We start from the raw sequence: 27,726 nt of genomic DNA, 5'->3' as shown, positions 1-27,726 counted from the left end.
GAACAATAAACACCCCGTGGAAAGGGTGACCCCGTGGTATCGGACGGATGTATCCTAGGCAGGTACGCGACGATTTTGCATACATCTCCATACGTTACGTGGGTATCCCTGAACCGCGTCGTTTAAAGGTCCAGGTATCGTGTCATCCCTATGGGAAAGTGTATGCAAAACCATTGTGACCCCCGCCGTCCGTTTCTGCCTCGGCTAGGAAACGAGAGGAAAGGAAAGGAAAGGAAGAAGGGATGGAGAGATCACACCCCTGAGATAGATGCCTCGTAGTAGCATCCTCCCAAGGGATATGTGCAAGCCGAAACCCTTTTCCTTTCCTTCCTTTCTTCCTTCTTTCCTTCCTCCTCTCACAATCGTGCATACGTAAATACGTAGCAGTTCGTTCAGTCCGTCTATCTTTGCGTATCCTTTGCGTCGAGGATCGGGGACCGATCGGCGCGAAAACTTAACGACGAGAGAAGAGAGAGAGAGAGAGAGAGGAGGGAGACGGATGATGGAACTTCGTATTGTGGAGAACGGTTAAGAAGAAAGTTAACCGTCGAGAAACGACGTACGATCGAACCGTTTTTTCTTTTTTTCTCTCTTCTTCTTCCCCCCTCCGCCCATCGCTCGTTCGACTGTTCCTCTCCTTCCTCTTCGAAAAAGAAAAAGGAAAAAAAAGGAAAACGTTGGAAAACGTTTGGATTCGATCGCGTCTTCGTCGAGTCGAGCGCGAATATTGGACGGCGATCGATCGGCACGCAGAGGCGAGCACGAGTCGAGCAGGTGCAAGGCCGTCGTCCTTTGCACCTGATGAAATTAAAATAAACGCAGTCATCTCATTTTCATCCTCATTAGTATACGACGAACAAGTGGGTTAACGGCTTCCTACGAGGAGGAAAGAGAGAGAGAGAGAGACTGCGGGGCCCCGGTCTCTCCTCGCTCTTTCCCCGCTCTCATTCACCAAGAGTAAGGGAATCCCGCATAACATTAAAACCTTTGAGCCGCCCCTCCTCTCTCTCTTTCTCCATCTTTCCATCTCGATATAACGCATACACATACACCATGAAAGGTTTCCTCTCGTGTACGCGACACGCGTCTAATCGGCGTGCCCGCCGCCTTTTGTTTCTCGACTCGTCTCTTCTCTCGTCTCGGCAAAAAAGCATCGCGTGCTGCTCGAAATCCCTCCTCCTCCTCCTCCTCCTCCGTTTCGACTCCGTGGCCAACCTCTCACGGTCGCGTGCCAACTACTCTAACCACCTATGAGCCCGTGCCCGAGCAAACCTATGCTAATGTATGCCGCGTATATGCAACCTCCTATGCCCGCCCGTCCTTCCTTCCTTCCTTCCTTCCCCTCCCCCACCACCTTTTTCCCTCCCGCTCGCGCACACGTGCGACGCGCTCTCGTGCCAAGGAGACCCGCCGACTATCATCGCGATTCTCTCCTTTTTGCGGAGAAAATTCGGTGAGAGACGCTTTCCAACCCAGGAGAAAGGTGGCAAAAAGTCGCGCGTCGTGAACGATTTAGGCTGGGATGGTGGAATGCGGCTGCGCATTCCATTTAAAACGCGGATAGGAAAATGAATGATAAAAGCAGCGGTGATTAATGGCGGACGCGTGGAAGGATTAATGCGGTGGGTATAGGCCGCGACTACCAGATCGGTGTATAATGGTAATGCGAATTGACCGATGAATACGAAAGCCCGTTACACGCTGTTGCTCGTACAGCGGCTGCTAACTTCATTAACCGTGACAAAACGAGACGCGCGCAGAAGAACGCCGGGTTGACGTCTTACCGGGCTGAACCATGCATCGGCATCGGCGACCCCCGCCCGGCCACCTTAACCTTAGCATGTATTCGAGCGTTTGTCATTACCCAACGCTGCTTAATAAATTCTTCACCCGCGATTTATGCCTCCCGCGAAAATTATTTCGCCCGCTCGGCTATACGTCATTCCCGCGATTCGACTCGCCTTCTCCCTCTCTCTCTCTCTTCTTTTTACTTTCGTTTACTCTATTCGTATATTTGGAAATTTTAGAATCGCGCGTAGAGAAGAACGGAGGATCGTTCTTTTAAAAAGAAGAAATAAAATTCCTTGCGTCCTTGTGAAAAAGAAGGAACGAAAGTCTCGGGCGCGTAGGCGGGATCGAAACGCAACGCGGCGCGGTTTACCGGTGGCCGTGTGGGTGCGAACGCCAACTACGACGACGAAGTTAGGTCACCTAGGTGGAATTCTTGCGCGTGTAACTTGTCGGAAGACGAACATCGGTCGGCCGAGTTGCAAGCCTCCTTTCGAAATAACGGGTTACCCCCTCCCCTCCCCGTCCTGACGACACGCTCGTCCGATATTCGGGCGGAAATTCGAAGACCGGGGGGGGGAGACGGGGCGAGAATTACGTAAGACACGCCGGTACGTTATCGAGGAGGGGAGAAGAGAAAAGAAAGAGAAAAGCGAATCGAAATCGTTGCGTTCGATGCATCCCGCTCGGTCTACTTGCTCGCTTTCGTGGTGGAGCACCACCACCACCACCACGATCCGTCATGAATTTTAAACGAAATCGCTTTATTATTTCTCTCGTCCCGATATCCCGGGACCAAAGTCCAGCGCCCCAGGTTTATTAAATGAAAACAATTACGAGCGGCTATCCGCCGATTCCGATTTTAACGAGCGATTCTTTGTACCCGGGGGGGCGGGGGAGGGGGAGAAGGGTTGAAATTGAATTTGTTTTTGTTGTTGTTGTGGGGATTGGGAGAGGTGGCGACGTCGTTCGAGGGGGGGGGGGGGGAAATAAAAAAGAAGGAAGGAAGGAAGGAAGGAAGGAAGGAGGAAACGAGAAGGCGGCTTCCACCGCCGGAGATCTAAATGAAATTATTGGAAACGCGCCACGCGTACACTCTCCCTATCCCTCCCCTCCCCTCCCCTCCTCCTCTCCCTCGTTTTTTCCCTTTTTTTCCGTGGCGTGGCGTGTATCGGCTCGTAATCGTTTCGCCTCGATCGTTCGCCGCTTAACACGCGAAATTAATCGAAACGCTCCGATTCGCGACAAACGAGTTCCACCAACGACCTCGAACGTGTATTATGAGTCCACGACTCGTTTCTCTCTCGGAAAGTGGACACGTGGATTTTTCCCTCTCTCTCTCTCTTTTTTTTTTTTTTTTCCCCCCTTTTTTTTCCCCCCTTCAAGTGGAAACGGCAACCACGGTTGTCGGCGCGGTTGTGACGGATCGAGGAGTCGCGTCGTCGTTGACGTTCGATCACGATGCTCGACGGGCCGTGAAACGGTCACGGATAACGAGAAAACGGGAAAGGACGTTTCGATAGGCTTTCCAACGATAGGCGAGAATTTACGACGCAAGGTTTTACCATTTGTTGAAAAGTCAAAGTCGAAGCGATAAGTCGATCTTTGATCGTTCCCGCGGAGAGGTGGACGAGAGAGGCGCGTGTATGTATTCGTCGTTTGAAATTGAAAAAGACTCGGTGCGCTGCGACATGTTACGAGTGTATATATATATATATATATATATATATACACACATACACATATTTGAAAGAAACAATGTTACATATATACATATATATGTATACATACACGTATATACTTTTTTTTAATTTAATTTAATAGCCACGTTGAATTCCGCAAAACGCGTGAAACGAACCGAAAGAAGGAACGACGCGACGGTGAAAAAAAAGAAAAGAAAAAAAAAAAAAATACGGAGGACCTTTAAACCGGGTAAAAAAAAACCGTGGCCCGCTCGCCGCTGAACCTCGTGCGTGCCGAGTCGATTCACGCGCGTATACGTGTACCTGTATATATAATACACGGCGACGAGGTTTGCGTTAAAAATTATATTAAATTAACGCTGGACAAATTAAACAAATTTCACCGATGCTCGCTTCTCGCCGCTTCTCGGTGCAAATATTACGTCGATAAACATTCGACCAACCGCTTCTGAAAGGATCCGCTGTTTCTCTCGATCGTATCGCGCGTAACACACATCCTTGACTCCTCCTTGCGCTCCTTCCTCCTTCTCTCTCCCTCTCTCCTTCGTATTTTCCTTCCTCTTCTTCTTCCTCCTCCTCCTCCTCCTCCTCTTCTTCCGCCTCGATTCTCGAGCGTAGAGAGAGAGAGAGAGAGAGAGAGTGTGCGTGTGCGTGTCACGCACAGCTTCGAAACGTTCCGCGAACGGAAAATTAGCGGCGCGTCAGCGTCGATGACGACGACGACGACGACGAGAAGGGAGGATAAATATCGTTCTCGGCGTGATAAAAAAGAGCGGAGTCGAGTTTGTGGTATGCGTGCGTACGCAGAGGTGCGAGCGTTGGTCGACGACGATCTACGTGAGTCGGCCTCTATAAATAGTCGACCGCTGTGCTGCGAAAAATCACTGTTTTTACGATAATTACCGTCACTTAGTGGCCCTGCTCCTTTCATCACACGTCTCGCCACACGTCCACGCGCATTCCCGTGCTACCCGTGTCGCGCAAGATACGCCTCTATCGTGGAGCGTAGAGTCACTCTATCCGCTCTCCGCAATTAACGCGCTCGACCTTTTGTTCCGCTTGCTCAACACCGGCAGCGACACGCCACCTATACGCTATAAAAGTTGACGAAGCTGGCTGCGACTTATTACGGAACGGGTCTCTCCGTCTCTCTTCAATTCTATACGCGAATCGATTTATCTTTCAATTATCTCCTCTCACGGCTTTGTCCGTTTTCTTCTTTCTTCTAGCCGCGACAATAGAGAGAGAGAGAGAGAGAGGAAGAGAGGAGAAAAGAAGAAAAGAGGGAAAAAATTACTCGATCGAGGACTACTGGATTCCTCGATCGATCCTCCTCGAAAACACGAGGAGGATTGCGTAATTGCTCGTAACGTAACGTGTTCGAGTCCGAGTCGTGGCTCGAACGATAGGCCCGCAAACAACCGACGTGTGTGGGCACGCGTGCTCGGATCGCAAAGGTCGAGAGAGCGATATAGCGGTAGTATATTCGGTCACCGCTTCTGCGCCTGCCCGTGTTCCAACCTCGTGCTCTCGCGGCCAGATAACTTCGCTGGGCCTCCTCCTTACACGACACAACACTCTCCTCCGTGCGGAGAGAAGACCCTGACCGGTCCTCTCCTCTCCTCTCCTCTCCTTCCTTTCTTCCTTCCTTCCCGTCCCGCTGGCGGTTCAAATAAGTCAAGCCGCTTTTATTCTCCGTCTCTCGGATATTCTTTATAGCCTATCCCTCCTAGGCCCTCCCTCCTCGATACTCCCCGAGTGTGTGCCCCCTACGTTACGAAACGCAGCCACCGTGTCGAGATGCGCTTCTACAAGAAGCGAACGGGGTACGAGAAGGTACCCTCGTGTTCCGTCCCTCTTATTACTTATTGGACAGTTTACACGCCGTGCGTTTTCATGCCTCCCGATTATACCTCTCTCCCTCTCGCAAATGTGTACATCGTATATCAACCGACGCTCCCAAACGGGGATAAACCTAACAACGCTACAACGCGATATACGAAGAAGCTCGTGATGCGAATAATAATATCGCACGGAACGAGGATATCTCGAGCGCTCGGTCTCCGCGGCATAGATAGGAGGAGGGAGAAGAGGATTATTTTCCACCGCGTGGAAAATCGTATCGTATCGGAAAGAGGGGAGGAGAGACTCGGGGGGTAGAAGGGTCTCTCAGGTATAGGGCCGGGCACGGCGTGAGTCTCGAGGAGAAGGCGGTTAATAATAAGCGCGAGCTTAAAGTTTATAGCGTTAGAATGGTGTGGACTCGTACGATTCATTGTGAATCGGGATCCCGGTTTGCATAAAAATACGCGTTAGGGGGGGTGATCGGGCGCGGCACTTTAGAAAATTTAAGGCCCTATAGATCGAGGAATCGGCGAGGAAACAAATGCCTTTGTCGTGGCCGGGCCGGTGGATGTTTCTTCCGTTGTTCGAAACCGTTGAGCGAAAACCGATTCTCCGTCGACCGTTTCCGGGTCCACCGAATTTCACCCCCCCCATTTCCCTCGTGGAAGGATCCTACGCGTAATTTATCGGGCCCAGCCACTAATATTCTCGTCTCGTATCCTTCCATCTCGATACTTCCAATTACGTCCGGCCAAGAAGATGTCCTCGATAGGCTGGCTGGCTGGCTGGCTGGTTGGCTGGCTAGCTCCTCGAGAACGAAAGGATCGAAAAGGATGAATGGACGAGAAAGGGCGAGAAGCGTGGCGGGGGGGGGGAGGATAAGAAAAGAAAGGGAAAAAAGGTGGGAGGAGGAGGAGGAGGTTCGACCCCGCGGTGAGATCCGGTCGAGAGGAGATGATTATCGGGCATATAGGAAATTGAAAGGGTGTCTAAGGAGGTGTCTAGCGAGCAGTCCGCGGGGGCGGTTTTCTCGGCAGGGTGGCACTCGACTTATGGGGTCTTAAGGGTATTCGGACACCCACACGGAAAGATGCTGCTCGCCGATAGCCGCTCTGCCTACCTCGGATAATAGGTTCCACGAGGTTTTCGAACCTCGTCGGCAGAAGCCACCATCACAATCAACGTCTTCGTCGGTATCTCGATCGGGTCGAGAGTGTGTTTTCGATCGAGGGGCCGAGCCGAGTCGAGTCGAGTCGAGTCGAGTCGAGTCGAGTCGAGAGCCAAGCCGAGGGCCTCGAGAGACAGGGGCCCTTCTCTCTCTTTCTAGCGCGCGCGCACCGTCAGGTGCACACCTCTTCGCGTTCCCCGCGATCGCTATCTGCCAAATCACTATCAATCACTCGCCGATCCAGACACCGGCCGCTGCTCAATGAACCGATCCCCGCTAAGCCTCCTTTCCTTCTCGCGATAAATAAATCGGACTAGCGACTTTAACGAGCCGTCCTCTCCCTTCTCTCTCTCTCTCTCTCTCCTCCTTGCCTTTCTCTTCTCTTCCGGAGGGAGAGGGGCCGCCGTTTCGAGGAGGGGATGGAAGCGGAGGAAAGAGGATCATCGAATGCGCGAACAGGGAAAGGACAAGAGGAAAGGAGATAAAAAAAAAAGAAGAAGAAGAAAAAAAGAAAATAAGCGTTCGAGAAATTTTGTTTGCTCCCGGTTCCGCGGCGGGGAGGAGGAGGGACTGGTTTCTCCTCCAAACTGTTCTCTCGTTAAGCTCCGCTCCGTGAGATTTGCCAAGCGCTCCTCTCCTCTCGTTCGGGGGATCATCGATCATCCCGTTGATGGGCCTCGAAACAACGATGCGCCACCGAAGCCCCCGGCGGGGAGGGAGAGGGAGAGGGAGAGAGAGACCTCGTCAAATCGCAATTAGACGGACGATTTAAAAGAAATTTTTCATCGTTGGCCCACGACTCGTTTCTGCCGCGTTGGCGAGAGGAAGGCTCGCGAGCAGTTTACAGAGGAGGAGCGCCGTCGGCGTGGTACGCGACCGATCGGTGGCCAACGGGCCGAGACCGGGGCCTTTATTATCGGTCGCCCAGATACCATCTCGCCTCCTCGTAACCCGCGCCATTTGTTAAACCGAGTATAAACGGAGGAGGCGACGCTTCGTCGATACAACGCTTACCGTTACGCTCCTCGATTAAATCGTTTCGCAACGTCCGAGTGGAAAAGCTGTCCCATTATTCCGATGTGTTGTCGCATCTATCGATGTCGCATATATCGAGGAAACGTTATACAATATATATATACTTTTCTTAGGAAAGGTGTCGAAGGAATTGAATTCGACGCGTCGAAAGTGAAAAAAAGGTGGGATTGAAAGGGAGGAAGAATGTTTTCCAGGGAGGAAACGCGTTTGACAAACGCGATTATCGTCCGTTCACCTCGCGGGTTAGAAGAAACGATCACGAGTGGAGTGGTGAAGTCGTTGGAAAGAGAGAGAGAGAGAGAGGGGGGGGGCCCTCAAAGTTATTCCCTAAATCCGAGGTCTCCGGCTTCGAACACGATCTCGCTCGACGATACTCGTGCTCTCGGTCCCTTTCCCCCCCCCCCCCTCTCCCCAGATATGGAGGCTCGTATCGGTCGGTTCGGTTACCAAACTGGACATAAATTAATCCCATCAAACGTCCTCGTTCGTTAACCGGCCCGGCCACCTCCTCCTCCTCTCTCGCTTCTCTCCACGCAGCTAAGCGAGGTTAATCTTAACTTATAGTATGTGTGTATGCGGGGCTTGCGCAAGGGCCTTCTGCCTCTCCTCCAATTCGACCGACCGCGAGATCCTTCGCGGTTTCCATCGCACGAAAGTAACCGCGCAAACAGGAATCGTCGGAAGAAGCGAAACTGGTGGATCCATCGATCGGACCCACCGTTGTCCTCTCGAAAAAAAAAAGGCCGCCTATCTCTCTCGAGGATTTCGCGAGAGGAGAAATCCGTATATACGCCGCCTTTTTCGAACGCCCTCCATCGTCGTCATCCCTCCCCATCCATCCCCCGCTTATGGGGACGCGACCTGGCATCCCTCGCGCGCCACCGCTCTCAAACTTGCCGCCACACACCGGCCATAAAACGATACCGCTCCCGCTTAACCGCGAGAGAAAGCATATTGCCTTTATTGTCGAATTAAGCCGGCCTCGCCTCCCCCTCTCCCCCGTGGATGGGGCCATCCAACGTCCGTTCGGCGCGCGGATTATCGAGGAATGCTCGAGTATTTCTGCCTTCTTTCTTTCCTTCTCTCTCGAGAAAAGGAAAGGAGAGAGAGAGAGAGAGAGAGAGAGACTCGTGAGCTCGCCTCAGCCACTTTCATCCCTCGGCTGATCGCTACGCCGCCGGATTCGAGCTATTCCACAACCAACTCCCCGAGGTTTTGGTGGGGCGGGGTGTCTCGCGATTTATGCAAAATGGTACGCAGCTCCCCGGGGAGGTTGCCAGCAACGCCGTTCGACCCTCCCGTATAACGCGCGCGAGCTTCTCTGCCGCGGCAGAGGCCCCTCGACGCCGCCACCCCCTCGAATCCTCCTTCCTCCTCCTCTATCGGCCCCGGAAAGGGGGCCCTCCCTTTTATATATATATATATACGTGTGTGTGTGCGTACGTATGTATCGATGGAACGATCTTCAGCCGCTTCCTCCTCTTTTTCTTTCTACTCTTTCCCACTCGAAGAAGGCGGTTTCGTTGGATTCGGCGAGGATGCGAGCCTCGATTGGAATTTTCGAGGGGTGGTTGATTCACGGGGCGCGTGGCGGCGCAAGATTTCGTACGCAACGTTTTGAAGGGTGTCGGAATAAATAGGCACTTACGCGAGCAGCCGGATGATCGAGGGACCGTGGATCATTTAATTTAATTACTTGGCGGGGGTTAATAGCCGAGATAAAGGTGACTGCGCTCGTGCTGGATATTATTATCGTTATAGACCGTGGTCGAGAAGCAAAGCGTCCTCTCTCTTCTCTCTTCTCTTCCTCCCCTCCCCTTTCCCCAAATATAAATCGTCCACGCGACAAACGACGACCAGGGACGCTCCTCTATCGCGTTGAACGATTGCCGTTCTACTTAATTTTTTTTTTTTTTTTTCCCTTTTCTTTTTCCCCAATCACACGCGTCGACGGATGGAAAGTATCTCTCTCGCGTCGCGTTTGGATTTGATTTCATAAAGCGCAACTGTTGCCACCATATCACGTTGTTTCGAAGGGAGGAGGCACGCTTTTAATCGGCCTTCTCTCCCCTCCCCAAAATCTCTCTCGTTCCAATTTCCTCCAATTTTTCTCTCGGCCGGGAAACTGGTGGAAGAGGAGAGAAAGAATTCGAGAAGACAAGCGTATTCGCCCTGTTCGCTCGTTCGTTGGGTAATTTCGAATGGGCGGCCATATTAAACGACATTCGGATGATACGTCGGGTCGAAAGGGCGGGGAACGGTTCGAAGCCGCGCGGATGTCTCCTCCGGCATTGTATGCAGATGAAGAAGGCAGGGCGACAATGACTCGGGAGGATGTCTCGGGGCCGAGGACCCCGTCGTTTCCTTCGTTTTTTTTCAACCGAAAGAAACTCATCCAAAGGGGGATCCCCCCCTTTCCTTTGGCTCGTGCTCGCCACCACCATCCTCCTCCTCCTCCCCAGACACGCTGCTCTCACGTATCTCCCGCGTATCCATACATTAACATGTCATCATCGCTCGTGGAAACCGAGCCGATCATCATCGTCGGAGGAGTCCTCCTCCTTTTCTTTTCGTCCGCCCGGACGAGCACCGCCCCCCTGCACGCTCTTCTCCTCGACGTAACGAACTGCGTAGGCGTTGAAAAATTTTGGCAACGAAAGAGATGTATTCGAATTCGTTCGAAGGAAGGATCGGGAGATGGAACTCTCTCTCTCTCTCCCTCTCCTTCGAAAACGCAGAGAGGTATCGCGAGGGGATGGATTGGAGAAGCACCCGGTCGATATGACTTCTCGAGGAGAAAGGAAGGAGGGTTGTCTGGCGGTGTGTACACGTGGTATACGCGAAGGTGGCGGGCCTTTGGTGGCAGGCGAGAAAGGCGGAGGGAGGGAGGGAGGGACGGGTGTTGATGCAGGAAGAGGTGGATTGGTAAACCGGTCACGTAGTGCTCGGCGATGAATGGACCCGGCGAGTCGAGGCCGGAGCCGGGAATTGGCTACTGGGCATACCTCTCGACCACCTACCCCACTGCGTCAGCTTTAGCCACCCCACGGCAACGTAAAATTACAAAGAGGTGCTCAAACCCGGTGCTCAAACCCTCCTCGCCCGCCGATTTCGTTCGTTTCGACGCTGCCTTCGAAATCGCCTCGTCGAATCGGGGAGAGACACGCTCGCTCCTTTAAGTACCAGTACCAGAAAGGATGGTACTCCCTCCCTAATTCTCTCTCCCAGATTAAACGCTGCCATTGTTCTTATCTTTATCGATCCTCCATTATCCTCCATCATTTTCGAAATCATTTTCTTCGCCGCCATCTTTCGAGGGTTCGTTGTCTGGACGCGTCGCCGGTTCCCCATTGCGCGATCCTCTGATCTGCCGTAAAGTCATTTCGTATAACCCGTCCCGAGGGTTAAGTACTCTCGGGGACACCCCCAAAGCCCGGGTTAAGCTCGAACCTTCGAACAAGTCCCTTGTGGTAGAGAGAGAGAGAGAGAGAGAGAGAACGCTGGAAAACGCGAAATCGTCCTATCGTTTCGCAATTTCTTCTCTCTTCGTGGCGAGAAGAAAAGATTTCGCTTCGTCGAGGCGGCAAATTGAACGATAAATTTCGCGCGAAAAGGAGGTTGGAAGAGAGGGGAGAAGGGTGACAGTTGGGTCGGGATTAAAAAATAAAAGCTCGTTATAAATCAAACGGCTTGTCAACGAGCGCGGGTTGAAACCTGGGAGGGTGGAGGCGAAAACCCTTCCGTTAATTGCTCATCCCAGATGCCGACCAGTTGCACAGCCCGCGCGGCTATTCCTCTTTACGAGCTTTTCCTTTTCCTCCTTCCCTCGACGACACGGAGAGGAAGAAGAAGAAAAAAAGAAGAAGAAGAAGAAAAAAAGAAGGAAGAAGTCTCTCGGATCTCCTCTCCTCCGTTTTTGTCCTGGATCGGAAAAAAACAAAACAAAACGAAAGAAAGTAAAGAAAGACACTTTACATAAAATAATGTATTTATTGTAATACCCCACTTCGCTACAGCGATTAACATTGATTTAACACAACTTATACCGTAAATTCTATTGTAATTATGCATTTCCACACTGACACGATGCCTGGCTGCGACAGGACACTGGAACGATCGCTTGCAGCAGGACGATACGAGACGAATCTGTAAGCTGCAACATCACAAAGCAAAACCCTCTTAATGTCACATTTCCCAAATATTCTCTATTCGTCCATTCGCTCAAACACTCTCTCTCTCTCTCTCTCGCTCGCTCGCTCGCTCGCTCGCTCGTCTCGTCGAATTCGAAGGGATTTGCGCGGGGCGCAAAGCCGAGCGGGTACGCGGCTGGCCTTCTCTCGGGGGTCCCGGGGAACGGTCCCCGAGTATCTTCAAGCGAGGATCTCTTCTTCCCGGCGAAAGCGAGCCGGGAGAGGTGGGAAGGGACGGAGGGAAACGTTATTAATTGGCTACACGATAAAACAGTGTTAGTCCCCATTCGCCGTCCTTCGCCGGACCCCCCTTGGCTACTTCTTAAGATATGGGGCCACGCGACTCGGGGACACACGCACACAAACGCTCCCCCTATATCTCCGCGCAGCGTCCCGCGAGAGACGTTTCGGGGGAGAAAGAATGTCGCTCGATTTCGGCGAAGGTGACGCATCCGCTCCTCTCCATTCTCTTACCTCTCCTTTCCTATTCTTCTCTCTCTCTCTCTCTACGAAAATATGTATCAATTTGTAGGAGGGGTGGATAATTAAACGGTGAGGAGGTAGTAGTTAAATTTGGAGAGAAAGGCGAGAGAAAATACGAAGGATCCCTCCTCGTATTCGTTCTCCGCCAACCACCCTCTTTCGCTTCCTTCGCGTTTTTTCGTTTCTCGGTCGCGAGAAACGCCTTCCCTCTCTCTCTCTCTCTCTCTCTCTCCCGTCGCGATCTCTCTCCACCTCTACCTGAGCAGGATCGGCGGTGGATCCTTTGCGTCGCTCGTCACACGTCGGGCGTACGGTGTCGATGGGGTATATATATATATATATATATTCTCGCGTGTGTTTCTTCGCGTTTCATATCGTTTCTCTCTCCGGGCCGCATCGTTCGACCCCCCTTTCCTTCTTCCTCTTCTTCTTCTTCTTCTTCTCTCTTTTTTTCTTTCTCCTTTCCTTTTTTTTTTTTTTTTTTGCAATCGGTGTGCGTGCATGTCTCGACCGTTGTTGCCCGTTCCCGTTGTTGTTGTTGTTGTTGCCGTTGTGTCCCTCCCATGGACAAGGGGGAGGGGGAGAGGAGCGTATGAGCGCTATAGGCCATAAGGGCTAACAAGGCGATTACTCATGCCTCCCATAAGAAGAAGTTACAAGCGGGTTCGAAGGTTTATTGCGGCAAATGGCGAAATTTGTACCTTGCTAACGATCGGCCGTCTTTTTTGCTCCCCCGTGTCCTCCTCCTCCGCAGCAACAGCAGCCGCAACCACCGCCCTCCCTCGTACACGGAGCAGCCCGTGTCTCTAGTCGGACGGTAATAATTAACGAATCGCAACGAGTTGATCCACGAGCTCGCGACTCCCGATTACCCTTTCGCGTCCGCGATCGTAAATCCCCCCGCGGCGCGGCTTCGACTACTCCCGGCCTCTCCTTTCTTTTTCTTTTCGTTCCCAACCCATCCTTCGACCAAGAGGACGGAGAACGAGAGAGAGAGATCGCGCTTTTCGTACTTTCAAACGCAAAGAAGAGAGAGAGAGAGAGAGAGAGAGAAGGACACAACAACAGGTGGGGAAAATAGCTGGAATCCGAGGAGGATCCGAGGGTCCAATTGCAGGCAGGAGGAAGAAGAGAGGGTCGAGGGAAAAATCGGAGGAGAGGGGATGATCTGTGGATCGACGGCGATCGACGAGGGAAACTGCAATTTGGCAAAGTGGTGGCTTAGCTCCGTGGGATACGCGGGGCCCTCCTTCCCCTCCGTGGCCCACGGCAGCGCACCTCGAAGAAGAAGAAGAAGAAGAAGAAGAAGAAGAACTCCGCCTGAGCTCTAATTAGATTTTAAGTGAGAAATTGAGCCTGCCGGCAATTTTAAGGAAGCCGAACGCGCCGCCTTGATTAATATCATTATGCGTGTTCGCTCGTTATACGGTCGGCCCGACCGCTGGAATTCGCGGATCCAAAAACCGGCCGGCAAGAAATTTCCTGCCTCCAACTCTGGTTGCCGACCAACCACCCCCCGTATTTTTCCTTTTCTTTTTCTTCTTCGTCCCCCTCTTCGGGGGACGAGGTTCTCGACTACGTTCGTTCTACGCGACGCGTAATATTGTTCTTTTCGCTGAACGGAAAATGCCTTTTTTTTTTTTTTTTTTCCACGTTCGACAATTAACTGGATCGATTACGCGCCGTAATAATTCGATCGGATAATAAGCACGAATCGAATTATTAGCACACGACGCGCAAGTAGACGACGCGATAACGAGCCGTATTTAATCTGCCTGCGGAAGGCTAATTTTCATAATAACATTCCGGAAATTTTCGATCACCTTGGAAAAAAAATTCTTTTTTTCAAAAATGTTACGCAAGCAAACTAGATAAGGATATACAAATATAGACCGGAATAACATAAACATAATCGAAACAAACAATAAACGGGTCGGAATAAACGAATTTGAAGAATGCAAGCTTCGCCGATCCTTCTTCTCCCTCTTCTCGCATCGATCGTAAACCATCGTCACCACGCGGTGGTGAAAATAATTCTTCGCCGTTATCAAGATGATTCGAGTTTTACGGGGGGAAAAATCGTAGTTTTTCGTTAACTCGGCCCCGGTTATTAATCTCCGGGCCGGGAGGGAAACGCGGCGACGATTATTAATTTAAATCGGCCGTCGTAAATAAAGGAAACCGCGAGGAGAGGAGATGAAAAATTTCGGCGAAAATTCGCCCCGTATCGAAGTGAGACGACGGGGCCAGCTCCCCTCCTCGACGGATTTCGTACGAGAGGATAAACCCGATTCGAAAACTGGATCCCGTCCCTCTTTCTCACCGAAAGACGAAGGTTTCGCCAAAACCGAGCCGCGAAACGAATACTGGAATGCCATAACTGGAACTAGAGGTGAGAGGAGACGAGAGAGGAGATAAACGTCGACGCCGGGGCGAGATCGATAAAGAGACAAATTGCGCGGCTATAATTAAAGTCGCGGCCTAAGAATCGCACTCGGACAGAGAGAGAGAGAGAGAGAGAGGAAGAAGTATCGAGGCGCGTATCGGGTGTCGCGAGGCCTATCGAGTAGTTGCTCGATGATAAATGATACGTTGAAATATGCAGCGTGTACTAGTAGTGGCGGCTGGTGGTAGAGACTAGGACGACGACGCGATGGCGGGCGAAACTTCCTCCTCTTGCTCGGCCGGGGTGAGGCGAAGGCGAGCAGGTAAAGAAACGAAGAACGAGAGGAGGGAAAAAGCGGAGCGAGACGGCATAACTGGGCAAAGAGCGGTCCTGGTAGCGAGGTGGAGAGATCAGAGGTGGAGAGAGAGAGAGAGAGAGAGAGGCCGGTGAGAGAATCCTGCGAGCGGGCTCTCCCGAAGGCTAGAACTCCTAGGGAATTCAAGCAAAACCGGTCCAGTCGGATCCGGAGCACCCGCTGGTCAGTCCAGGCTGTCTACTATCCGCTCTACTACCTGGTCTCTCTCTCTCTCTCTCTCTCTCTCTCTCTGTGAAACGCTCGCTTCGACTCGCTTCTCTCTCCCTTGGATTCCTCTCTCGAAAAATTCGAACTGCGCAAACACCGAGCTCGAGAGATCGAACGAAATCGCGCGAGGGGAATCGGTGGAGGGGAAGGCATGCGTAACGCGAGATATCTATCTATCTATCTATCTGTATACCTGGCGAGGAGGAGGAGGAGGAGGAGGGAAAAAGAAAAAAAGTCGAGCGTCGTGAACGACGATGACGCGATTGAGATGGAACGTCGCATCGTGAGTCGTGGTGGTTGTTGGGTCACGCCTATGACGAATCACGCCATCGGCCACCTAAGCGCACCTGCTGCCTCTCTCTCTCTCTCTCTCTCTCTCTCTCTCTCTCTCTCTCTTTCCCTCGCTCTCCCCCATTTTTACACGTTACCGTCTCGTTGAACGAGGAGAGGAGGAGAGGAGAGGGATCGGGTGGCTGTTGACGCGATGACAAAAGGCAACGGCGGCGGCTACCGGCTTCCACGGCGTTGACCCCCGTCACCCTTCGAACATCGATTTCCTAGTCGATCCGTCACCGTTAAACACCGCACAACCTGAAAAGGTGGCCGGCGGCGGCTCTCGTCCCGTCCCGCGTTCGGCTCGCGTGGGGCCTCCCCCCTTCCTTCTCCTCCTCCTCCCCCCCTCCCTCGTAGGAACGACTCGAGGAACTCGAGGAAACCTTCGATCGCTTCGAAGGAAATCCTACACCGGCCGTATTGCTTTTTCCTCGCGTAAATGGCAAACAACGGGGGGTGGGCGGGGAGGGGATCGTTTATACAACGCCAGTCGTTTTACGATGTGATCCGCGATGCCCGTGTTAAACATTGTATCGCGTTTCATAGCGTCTTTTCCACCGAGCGGGGAGGGGAAAGAGGCGGCGAGGGGAGCAGGGAATTCGATCGGGGAAATCGAAACGAGGTAATCGTCTTTGACAGAAAGAGAGGCTAGGCGACTTATTAAAAACCGGCGGCTTTGACTGGCGCTGGTCCAATTTCCTTCCTGGCTCCAATTCGATCGAGATCGATTAAGGGTTTGACGAACTTCGCCTCGAGATTCTTATAACGCGCCTATCTCCTCCTCCTCCTCCTCTTCTTCTTCCTACTCTCGTTCCGTGGGCTTCGTCACGGCCGTTCAACACGAATTCTCGCGCCTTCTCGGTGTCTCGGCCGCGCCCTTCCAATCTTCGTTCAAAAGTTTCGCTCGAGCTGAGAGAGAGAGAGAGAGAGAGAATCCATCCACTTTCTTTCTTTCTTTCTTTCTTTTCTCCTTTTTTTGGACCGAGAGAGATACGATCGATCGCGGAAACTGAAACTTGGTTAGCGAGAGAGGAGAGAGAAGCGACGAGGGAAGGAAAAAGAAGAAGAAGAAGAAGAAGAAGCGAGACGCGTATTGGCGGCCGGTTTTCCAGTTTCGTCCGCGAGCCGGATTACATTCCCGAGGTCTTAACGAGACGTAATTACACGGCGAAAGGTACGAAGCGACGGATGCCTTCGGAATATAGCTACTAACACGATAATTGCCGCTATTACGGCTCTGAAACGTCGTATTTAACGTGGGCTAAACGCCGTTCGCCTGCTAATCTCGCGCGGAGGAGCGCGCCCCCGGATCGATCGATCGAAATCGATACGATAGCCCCTCGTCGCGGCTAATCCCTCTCCTCCCCCGTCCATCGTTTCTAAACCAAACAAATTGGTTTTTCCGCGCGCACCTCCCGAAGGAAGGAGAAAAATGGAAATGGAAATCATCGAATCAACAGGGCTACAAAGAATACGTTCCATCTCGAATTAATTGATAATAATAAAAAGAAAAAAGAGAATAATCGAGTCTCTCGACCGGCGTATCCTATCCTATCCTCGTAGCAGTAGCAGCACCAGCTAACAACAACCGCTTTCGCTAATGTTGGCATCCCGATTATAATTCCTTTCCATTATTTTGCCGTGGTGCATTAATAATTTAACAACAAGCGCCGTTTCACCGTTGGGTAATTTACGTTCACGCGTCGATCGTTTATTATTAACAACGACGCACACGAGAGTGTCGACACACACGTGTGGAGGGAGGAAGAAGAAGAAGAAGAGGGGTGGTAGGAAGAAGAGCGCAGCAACGACTCGCCGAAGCAAACGACTTTTTGTCCCCGTGAAAAAGAGAGGAAGGAAGGAAGGAAGGTAAATGCGTTTACCTGGCCGGGCGCGTAATCCCGCGTAAGCGCCCCCTTCTTATCACGCTCCGCGTGGCCCATTGTCGCGCGCCGTCTTAACTTCTGCGTTTATACACTTTATAATAAACTGTTTCGCCGCCGATTTTTTGCCCCGAGTTTTCTCCATCTCTGCGATCTCCCGCTGAGCGCCGGCCTCGCTCCCGTTTCGCGCGCGCGCGCGCCTAAACCCCTCCGTCCCGCTCGAAACCGACCCCACCTTAGCCGAGCCTTTTCACTCGATAACTGGATAAATTTTCGAGCAGACAGTTGGAAAAGTGAAAAATTTGGAATAAAGTCGGTGAAGATCGCTTTCTCGCTCCTCGACCAACCGTCATTATACAGTTGTTGGTTGTATCTTGAAGGATCGATCGATTGAAATCGAGGTCGAACCGATTGTTAAATTTTGCTCCAAGATCTCGAAATCTTCTTTCTAAGCTGAGGAACGATAAGCGAGAACGATAGAGTAAAGTAATGATTGCGATTTGAAAGAAACGATTTAAGACGCAACGATCGATCCACGAGCTTCCTTTTCACTCTCGAGAACGAAACGAGCGGGGTCGGTTCGAAAAGAATTTCGAGAATAATAAATAATAGTGAGGGGCTTATCGCGGGACGTCGCGAAAAAAATACCGCGAACTGGTATATCTTTTGGAGAGAGAGAGAGAGAGAGCACCGCGCTCGATCCACGGATAAAGGCGGATCCATAATTCCTTCTCTCTCTCTCTCTCTCTCTCTCTCTTTTCCCCATGCGCCATCCGTAATTAATGAACACCGCGTAGAATAGGGAGAATTATTGCACGGGGCGTGCGCGACTTCTTTTATGAAAGGACCCCGAGATTGAAATCGTGACCACGGCCTCCTCCTCGACGGGAGGAATTTATACTCGTTCCATAAAACGGAGAAAGGAACGCGTCAGTGGACACATGTCGCGCCACCGGTCTTCCTCGATTCGACGCGCGACAACGTCGCGGTCCTCCTCCCTCCTCGTTTATCACCGAACCGCGAAAATTAATTAATCGACGTCGCTTGTGTTTTTCCTCCTCGTCGAAGCGAGGGAAAAGAAGAAAAAGAAAAAGAAAAAAAAAGAAAAAAAAGAAAACGTCGACTTGCTCGCTTCCCTATCGCGGGAGAATCGAACGACGTTTCGAAAGGCGAAAATACAGCCGCTTATCGTGGCCGGCACGTGGAAAACACGTTTAAGTGCGCAATCACCTCTACTCGTACTCGAATACTTAATTTTATAGTAAATACTCGCCGTAACGTTCCTCGCGAGTGATAAAGTTCAAGGCGAGCTTTGTCAATAACTTTGACAAAGACGTCCCGGATAAAAAAGAAGAAGAAGAAGAAGAAGAAGAAGAAGGAAAAACTAGAGAGGCGAGCGAGTTCTTTCCCCAATTCTTAGGGAACGGGAAAATTATCGATTATTCTCGATCGAATGGAGGAATCGAGGGAATCGAAACGAGGCGACACGTGTAATCGCTGGCGAGAGGAGTGGGTTGGCTTTCTCGTTTGGTCGTAAACGTAAAACGCGAGGAGAAAAGGGAAAAACCGAGGGGGTGGAGCGCCGCGTCCAGGAATCTCTCCCTCCTCCTCCTCCTTCCTTCCCGTTCCGCCCTCCTCGTCCTCTTCCCTCTCGGCCACCGGCTAATACGAGCGGACAACAATGCCGTCTCGTCCGCTAATTCCGCGCGTTTCTTCCTCCTTTTTTTCCCCCTTCTTCCTCCTCCTCCTCGCCCTCAACCACCGTCCCGTTGCTCTTACCACCCCTCGCTTTCCTCGTCGTCCCACTCTCGACCGAGGAATTGGATTTCAAGGAAGGACACGTTTTTTTTCTTTTTTTTTTTTTTGCGAGATTCTTCCCATCTGCTCGACCACCTTTTGCGAAGAAGGGGGAAAAAATAGGGCGAGGATCGAAGAATCGGATCCCTCTCGATCGTCGTTGTGTTGGGGGGGGGGGGAAAAAAAGAAAGGAAGAAAGGAAGAGAAAAGTTGCATCGAGAACGGATTTTGCGTTCGAGAGGTTCGAGCAACTCGCGGATGGGTTTATCGGGATGGGTGAATCGATTGTAGAGGCCGAGCGAGCGACGACGATTACACGCGACATACACGCGGATCCAGCCGAATTACATCGAGGACAGGGTAAAAACGGTGGTACCGGTTTTTCGAGATCGTTGTTGGCCGAGTAGTAGTAGTGTAGTAGTAGTAGCGACTCGAGGAGGAGGGGCTCGAGGGCATCCGCTCGCTTTTTCGCCGCCAATTCCACACGGCCGAGGAACGATAATCGTCCCCGATAACGATCTAATTCGGGCGTCGTCGTGCCAGCCCTCGGTCACGAACCCCTTTCCTTTTCCTCCTCCTCCTCCTCTTCTTCTTCTTCTTCTACCTTCATCCGGAAGAAAGGTGGACGGAAAAGCGAACGATTTCTCTCCCTTTCGGAGGAGAAAAATAAAAGAAGGAAGGTGTTTCTTTTTCCTCGAAGGGGAAGAGAAGAAGCATCGCTTCGATCGAGCGATTAAAGAGGGGGTGGCGACATCGATACGATCCCCGATACGCCTCTGAATACTTTGGCGAGGAAGGTAAATATTTCGTCGGTTGAATTTGCGGGGCACGGAATCCCTTTCTCGCCTCGGTTTATCGCGCCACCCGGTACATTCGATAGCGCCACACACACACAGCTCCACCCTCTTTCGCGCCCCCTCCAAATTTGCATCGCATTTACATCCGATTGCGGCGCGACGCGGGGCTCAAAGTGGCCTCCGAGAGAGAGAGAGAGAGAGTGTATCGCGAATCGAACGCGACCCCTTCGAGGGTCAGGGGCGCTCGCTGCGTCATTCGTCTAGGCTAGGCTCGACTTTCGATCGATCGCTTGTATCCGTCGTCACCTCACCTTCAGACCAAGATTAAAAGAAGAAGAAGAAGAAGAAGAAGAAGAAGAAGAGGAAGGTGTGGAGAAGAAGCAAGATCCTTGAAATAGTTGGGGGTCGATCGATGGACAGGTCGTTCTTTTCCTTTCGATACTCGGCCCTTTTCGGCTCGTTTCGCATTGGACGGCGCGAATTGGATGGCGGATCGCGAGGAGTGTCGCGCCACCACGTATTACACGCCCACTCGAGCCGAATGCTCGGCGCATTCCTCGGGATTTCCGAATGAGCGCTCAAGGTAAGCCGAGAAGAGTCAGGGTCATAGGTGCAGTTACGTCGGAATTGAACATTATTTTCAGCGACGAGTGCCAGCCACTTAACTTGGCCGGCCGCGTGTGTGCGCGTACGTGCGTGTCATAGGTCCTATTATCGCGGCCGGCCACTTGGTGCCGGACCGACGACGAGTCTGCTAATGTTCGCGCCGGCCAACCGTTCGACCCATTTCGCCTTCCACCGGATAAGCTGGAACGAGCTTCGCGGACGAAAAGTGTGCCTTCCAACAGTTCTCTTTTCCAAACCGGTTCCAACCCCCTTTCCGAAACCAAATTCTACCCCGCAAAGTTTCGCCTATCTCTCCTCCTCCTCCTCCTCCTCGTTTCGAGGGAACACGTTCGAGATTAGAAACGCTACTCAACCTCCGTGTTACATACACACGCGCACAAAGACGAGGAGTTTTACGAGGCATCCGAGGAGGCATACGAAGGAACTGGCGATTTCTCTATCGGCTTCGTAGATAGGCGACACCTTCTCCTTGACATTTTCCCTCGACACCTACGAGAAGAACAGACACCTCGCGAGGAATTCGCTTCGCGGGCGAGAACCGATCGAGAACGGTTTCCAAGGAGAACGCGGATCCAAAGAGAATTCGAAGCAAGAAAGCTCGTTCGAAAAGCGGGAAAGGAAGCGAAAGCGCCTCCCCCTCCTCCACGATCGGAGCCTCCTCGATAAAATTGAGAACGCACGCGGTCTCCTCCCGGTTTTAATGAATGAACGTCTCGCGGCGTAAGGGGGCAGGCTGGAGCGGTTGGTGAAGAACGGGCCAGCGGAGGGAGGGGGGCGCGGGGAAACAAGACTGAAACGCGCGCGCGCGCGCGCGCCTCTTCTCCGCAGAGAGAGCGAGAGAGAGAGTGGAACACACGTTCAAACAACGGGCGCGTTTGTGTAACGGGCGGGACGTACGTAGCCGGAACGGATAGCTCGCCGCTGCCGTACAGATCTACATAATGTTTATTATGCTAACCTAGGCCAACGCGCTTGCATCAACAAGTGTTATATTATCATTCAAATAAAATGTTTTAATCTGCATACGTTTTATCGGCCTCCCGGCGGGCATGCGGAATGTGGCGACGGCACGCGTTCCACGCGCCTCTGCTCCGCTCAACCCTTCGCACCACCACCACCACCACCACCACCTTTTTTCGTCCTTCTTTCGTAAACCTTTTATTTACCGTTCCTCCTCTCGATTTCCACCTCGACTCGTTATTACAAATTCACTCTCTCCCGCGAATTCTCGCCCCGAGAGCTCGATCGAATTACCATCCATCCCCCAGGATTCGATTCCGCTGCAAATGTGGCGCGCGTATTCGGCAACGCCATCGATAAATATACCGATCCAATTACCGCGCGGCGGATCGAAACCTCGTCCACGGGATGGATCTTTCGACTTTCGTCGAGAGGAGGGGGTGGTGGTGGTGGTGGTGGTGGTGGTTTCGGCAGCAGGGGGAGGAAGAGGTTCGGCAGGATTCGAGGGTCGGTCGTTGGAGGGGTGGTTGTTGGAGGCGGCGCACCGGTGGAAAAAAAGCGGCACCAATTCCACGAAACACCGATCCCGTGTAATGGAATTATAACGTTTCTCGTCCCTTTCGTGGAGCGAAGGCGAGAGAGAGAGAGAGAGAGAATTCGATTGGACGCCAACTCGAGAAGATTCGAACGAAACTCGTGTTTCTCCACTCGCGTCCCAACCACTGGGTCACTCGCGCACGACCGTCTTATCCCGACTGGAATCTTTCCGCGCCACCTGTGTCTTCGTTGTATCCGAGCGATGCAAATAGATTACGACGCATTATCATAATTACGCTCGATATTTACAATTCGTCGATACGTGTAATTCATCAAGATCCGACTTGAATAAATCGACTCACAGGAATTTTTATCGAGGAGAAACGAGAGGAAAGAAAGAAAGAAAGAAAAAAAAATAAATCTTTCCGAGTGAAAGTGGTAGCGGACGGGAGAGAAGGGAGGAGGAGGAGGATGAAAGGAGCCACTCTGTAACCGATTCGTCAGGGATGACCTATGGCAAAGGCGATATCCATCCACGTGGATCTAAGGTCAGGGACGACGGGATCCGGCCGAGGCGTTTTCCGCGAAAACGCTTCGACGCAATCGTCACCGCGTGTCGGCGGCGCGAACAATTACGCGAGCGTCGCGAGGCTGAACCGCCTTGCGTTCAATGTTTTCGGCTCGGTCAGTACGTCGGTGGTAGCGGTGGTGATGGTGGTGGTGGTGGTGATGGTGGTCGACGTTTGCCCTCAATTAACTTTATAAGTGAGTAAGGAGGCGTGCGTGCGTGCGGCCGGCCGTCGTTTCCACTGCGTCCGTGTTTCGCGAGTACACGGACCGCGAACCCATCGTCGTAGGCGAACACGATCGTAATGGAACGGGATCGATGCCGACGTTGCGAAACCGTCTTCGACCTTCCACCTTTCGCCTCTACGATCCAGGTATCTAAACCATCGAGAGTCCCACCTCTCGACCGAAACCGAGGGATTCGCGGTCGAGAGGAGAGAAATTATCCGAGAAATAAAATTAAACGAAAAAAATCTAAAGCTCCCTAAGATTCTCTCCGATTTTCCTATAACCTCCTCTCCCCCCCCCCCCTCCCCTTTTCCGTGCTTGTTTGGGTACGAAAAAAACGGCGTCGTCCGTAGGATCAGCTCAGACACTCTAGCTAGTGTCACGCCTACGCGCGTGTTTGCCGCTCGCGCGAAGGAGAGAAAGCGAATACCGCGGAGGAGAGGAAGACAGACAGACAGAGAGAGAGAGAGAGAGAGAGAGAGTAAACGTGTGTATGCACGGGCGGTGCGCGCTCGAGAGCGTACGGCGGCCGTGGTCGTACAGGTGTACGTTTCGCGAATGCGCGCGTAGGCTCGTTTACTTAGCCAATGCCATACCTGAGTTATTTATCTGTCTTTTGCCCAGCAGCGCCAACCGAGAATGCCTCTATACAACACGAGAGAGCCAACACTCCTAGAGAGCCCCGCCGCGCGCGTGGGTCCGTCCCCGGAGCTGTTCAAGGCCTACCTGCCGCTTGCGTCGTCGCTTCGACAAACCGCGATCGCGCGCTCCTTCCCCTCCCCTCCCTCTCTCTCTCTCTCTCTCCTCCCTCGGTTTCGTTATACGCCTCGCTATATATCCATTATTCCTATCCCCCCGAGACGTTCGTATCGTTCGACGGACGATACGTCGATACACGTAAGAGAACGGGAAGAAAAGGGATATTTCGATGTAAAAGAAAAACGATATTCCTTTTCGAATCGAATCGAAAAGGAAACGGAACGGAACGGAACGGTACGAGTTTGGGCGTCGAACGGAGGCCACGTCGAAAGAGAGAGAGAGGAAATCGTAGCCACGGTGAAACGTGGCCGAGGTGTGGGTTATACCTAAAGGATGGACGAGGCGGCTCTCGGTCGTACGTACGTACGTACGTACGTACGTACGTACGTACGTGGCTCGACGAGCTGTCCGTAGCCGGATTGTCAAGTGACGTCAGCGCACCGGAAATGGAATGTAGGTAGCTGTGCTTATTAAGCTTGGCCGGCAGGGGCCGGCGAGGGGGAAGGGGAAGAAAGAGAAAGAAGAGAGGAGGAAGAGTACGACGACGCGAGTATCCCGCGAAAGAGAAAGAGAGAGAGGAAAGGACGAGGTTCAATTGTTTCCTCCGCACACGCGTGCCGCCGCCGCGAGTGCACCGCGCGTTATCGTCCGCGTATATTCCTTCGTGCACGGCCCAATATGTACACACACACGCACACACACACACACACACATATATACGCGTAAGTTTCGTAGATACGTTTCCTCTCGAGTCGACGCGAGAGAATCGCGAAGAGAGAGATGATTCCCTCCCCGCGGTGTGGGCATCTCGGCCATTAAATCAATGCGCCACTGTCTTCAGGATCCGTTCACGCCTCGCTAACGCGTTCCTGGAATGTCAACGAGCTTCTCCTCCTCCGGGAGAGGGCCGATCGGCGCGGCACAACAACGTGTCGTAAATTAGCTTCCGCGCGTGCTGTTAATTTTCCTTCCGACGAAGCAACGACAACGAAAAGATTCGATTAACCGGGATTGCGGTGTTCGTTTACACGAAAAGTTGGCGGTGCTTGCTACAACTGCTTTTCTATCCTGTCCGTTCGACCAAATTCTAAACCGACGCGTTGGCAACGCGCGCGAGAGCCGAGGAATCCGAGGCGGCCGATTGGTCTGGCGCCGTAAGTCAACCGGGCGAAAAAACCTGTCGGAGGAAGGACGTTGCCGTTGACTTTTCAGGATACTTTTCGACGACGAAAACGACAGCAATAGCTTGGGAATATCGCGTAATAGAAGAAGAAGAAGAAGAAGAAGAAGAAGAAGGATCTCGTCTCGATATTCCCGGTATCGGGGACGAACCGTGTATATTTCGAGATAGAGGGGATGAAGCGAGCGTGCACGATACGCCTATAACGATAATTTCGGTGGATGTGAACGAAACGAGCGTGGCGGATCCGGGGAGGGAGAAAGCGCAGAGCGCATGTCTTTCGAAAGGGGATGGTTGTGTAGTAGTGGTGGTGGTGGTGGTGGTAGTAGTAGGTGGAGTGGTTGGCGCCTGCGCCTCTCTTCCTCCACCTTCTTCTTTCTCCACTTTCCATTTCCATCCTCCGATCCTCCCCCTCCCCTCCCCCGAGTTTCCTCTCACCCCCTGTTTATCACCCTCCCGTTTCTCTCTCTTCTCCTCTCTCGCCTCCTCCCTTTTCTCTTCTCCATTCTCGTTACTAGCAGGCGCTTCGTCGACTCGCCGTTCGCGGATCCAACTTTCGCGCCCTTTTCCTCGAACGTTTCCTCTCCGCGATGGGGAGGGGGAATGGATCGGGAAGGAGAGCGAGGAAAAGGACGAGGATATGGCCGGCTCGTTATGTCACCGTCCCGCAAAAATTCTGTCGCCTCGTTTCTCTCGCCCGTCTACCCGTCTAGCTGCTCTTTGCCTACTCCTGTCCTCTCGAGATCCTAGGAATCGATAGGGAAGCGCGCTCGCCGGATCGAAACCTGTTCTTAAAATTGATTTAACGGTTGTCCGTTCCAGCCGTTGCCCCGCGTCCATTTCCCCGCGAAACGCGACCCCTCCAACAAACAATTCCCGCCTCTTCGCCCGGGAAAAGAAACAATCACACCCCCCCCTCCTCCCCCTCCTCCTCCTCCCCTCCTGCGCCTCGCGCCCGCTGCATCTTTACTCTGCCTCGCCGTGCATAATTAAAGGCAATTCGCGCTTCCACGTAATAATCGTTGGACACGCTTCGAAGAGGCAACCCGCGCTTCGAGGGAAGAAGGCCCGCTCGCAGGAACCGGAAGCTCGTGTCCGTCGGAACACGCGCGATTCTATTCTCCTTTTCTCGGAACGAAGAAAATGCGAGTCGAGTCGAGTCGAGTCGCGAGTATCGCGTTCCAAGTATCGATATTTCATCGATCGATCCATTCTTTCTAGCTTCCAACGTTTCCTTCGTCACCGATACTTCGTCAAACGGTGTACGACACGTTATAAGTCTCGATCGTTTTCTCGTCCATTCGAGGATTAGCACGGATCCGGGGCTACACGGTCCGTCGTGGATTATTAATATCGAGAGTCGAGTAGCTCCAACATCGTAACGCGACCAACACCTTTCGACACCCAGAACCTCTCTCTCTCTTTATCTCAATCTCTCTCTCTCTCTCTCTCTCTCTCTCCAACGTTCATTTTTGTTTCCGTATGTTCTCGAATCGCGTTCTTGAAAAAAAAGAATGGAAGGAAAAATTTTGGAGAGGCGTCGTTATCGGCGCCCTCTTCGACAACGTCTCGAGGAATATTTCTATTCTAGATCCCAGCTGTGCAAAGTAGATTAAACGCCGATTAATCTCCTTGGGCGAGAAAGAAACGTGTTTGCGCAAGTTGCGGCGTTTCGAAGAAATCGGGGAGGCCACGATTCCAGATCGAGACTTGGTTTCCGCCAAGGAAAAATTGGACCAGCCAGAATCTACCTCCAATTATTTCGCGGCCGATTGGAACCATGTGGCCCGCGCAATTATATGCAATCTCGTTTCGCGATCGAAATCGCTCGGGATTTCGAATTAATTGGAACGCGACCCGAATCCGCCCTTTTTTTCAAACGTGCGCGTCAAAATTAGAAACAATCTGTTCGAGATCCAACTCGAGGGAGGAAAAAAGAAGAAGAAGAAGAAGAAGAAGAAAAAGAAAATCGTCTACATCCTTGAAAAACATATTCGCTCGATTCGTATCGTAGAAATTCGATTCGGTGATATTTTTCGCGTTACGTCAGTCGATGGAATGAAAATCGACGAGATCCGATCGAGCCTTCTTCTTCCCGGTTAATTATCCACTTGTCGCATCACCTATCACGATGATTAACGGTTACGAGCACTCGTCTCATCGTTATCGCGGCCCGGTAATTGAAACGGGAAGGATTGTGCCTCGCTTCGAAATCGAGCAGGGCCTCGAAAGTGTTGGCCGCGAATTCCGCGAATTCGTTTCGATCGTGAGAGGGTGGTATCGAGATCGATGGGACGAGCTCGATGAAAATATTAACCGACGACACGTGTCGACGTCGATTTTCGAAAGAGTTTCTTCGTCTTTTCGTCTTCTTTTTTTTTTTTTTTTTCCTCTCTCTCGGAGATTTTCTGCGGTGCGATTCTTGGCATGCAATGAGAAGCAAGAAGAAAGAAAGAAGAGAGAAAAAAAAAAGAAAAAAACGTGAAATACGTTGTTGTATTACTTTCATGTCGTTTATTAATTAAAATTCAGTAGTAATTTAGCTTCTGCCATTCTAACAAAACGTCACCACCATTCGCCAGATCTTTATTTTTACGTTAATAATAATTAATGTTTAATTATAATAATATACAGGGAGAAGGAGGAGCTGTGTACAGTGTTTTTCAAACGCATGATTCGTTTCGTTCGCGGATTTTCGTCTTTTCAAATCTTCCAACATTGCGTTGTTTGTTTCGCGCGTGCGATTTTCTCTACGTTTTTTTCCTTCTAATTTTCAAGTTTCTAATCTTTACATTATTCCTTCCTATTATTCTCTTTTTCCCTTTTCTTCTTTTTCCCCGTTTTTCTTCTCCTTTCTCTCTCTCTCTCTCTCTCTCT

The 27,726-nt window shown here is 51.8% G+C and overlaps 1 protein-coding gene across 1 annotated transcript in view; it reads right to left on the bottom strand.

Annotated features, from left to right (window-relative positions):
• Nucleotides 1–11,509: 11,509 nt before the first annotated feature.
• vvl (ventral veins lacking) overlaps nucleotides 11,510–27,726 on the bottom strand; it is a 23,205-nt gene continuing 6,988 nt past the window's right edge. Inside the window, exon 2 of the mRNA XM_086916468.1 lies at nucleotides 11,510–11,692. The gene's annotated coding sequence lies outside the window, so the exon portion shown is untranslated. The remainder of the gene's footprint in view (nucleotides 11,693–27,726) is intronic.

This window comes from Apis florea, unplaced genomic scaffold (assembly GCF_048593485.1).
Source record: "Apis florea isolate Af1SG1 unplaced genomic scaffold, ASM4859348v1 contig_3802_pilon, whole genome shotgun sequence".
NCBI classification, from domain to species: Eukaryota; Metazoa; Arthropoda; class Insecta; order Hymenoptera; family Apidae; genus Apis; species Apis florea.
Note: the sequence above shows the minus strand (reverse complement) of the source record. Positions and strands in the feature narration are given on the sequence as shown.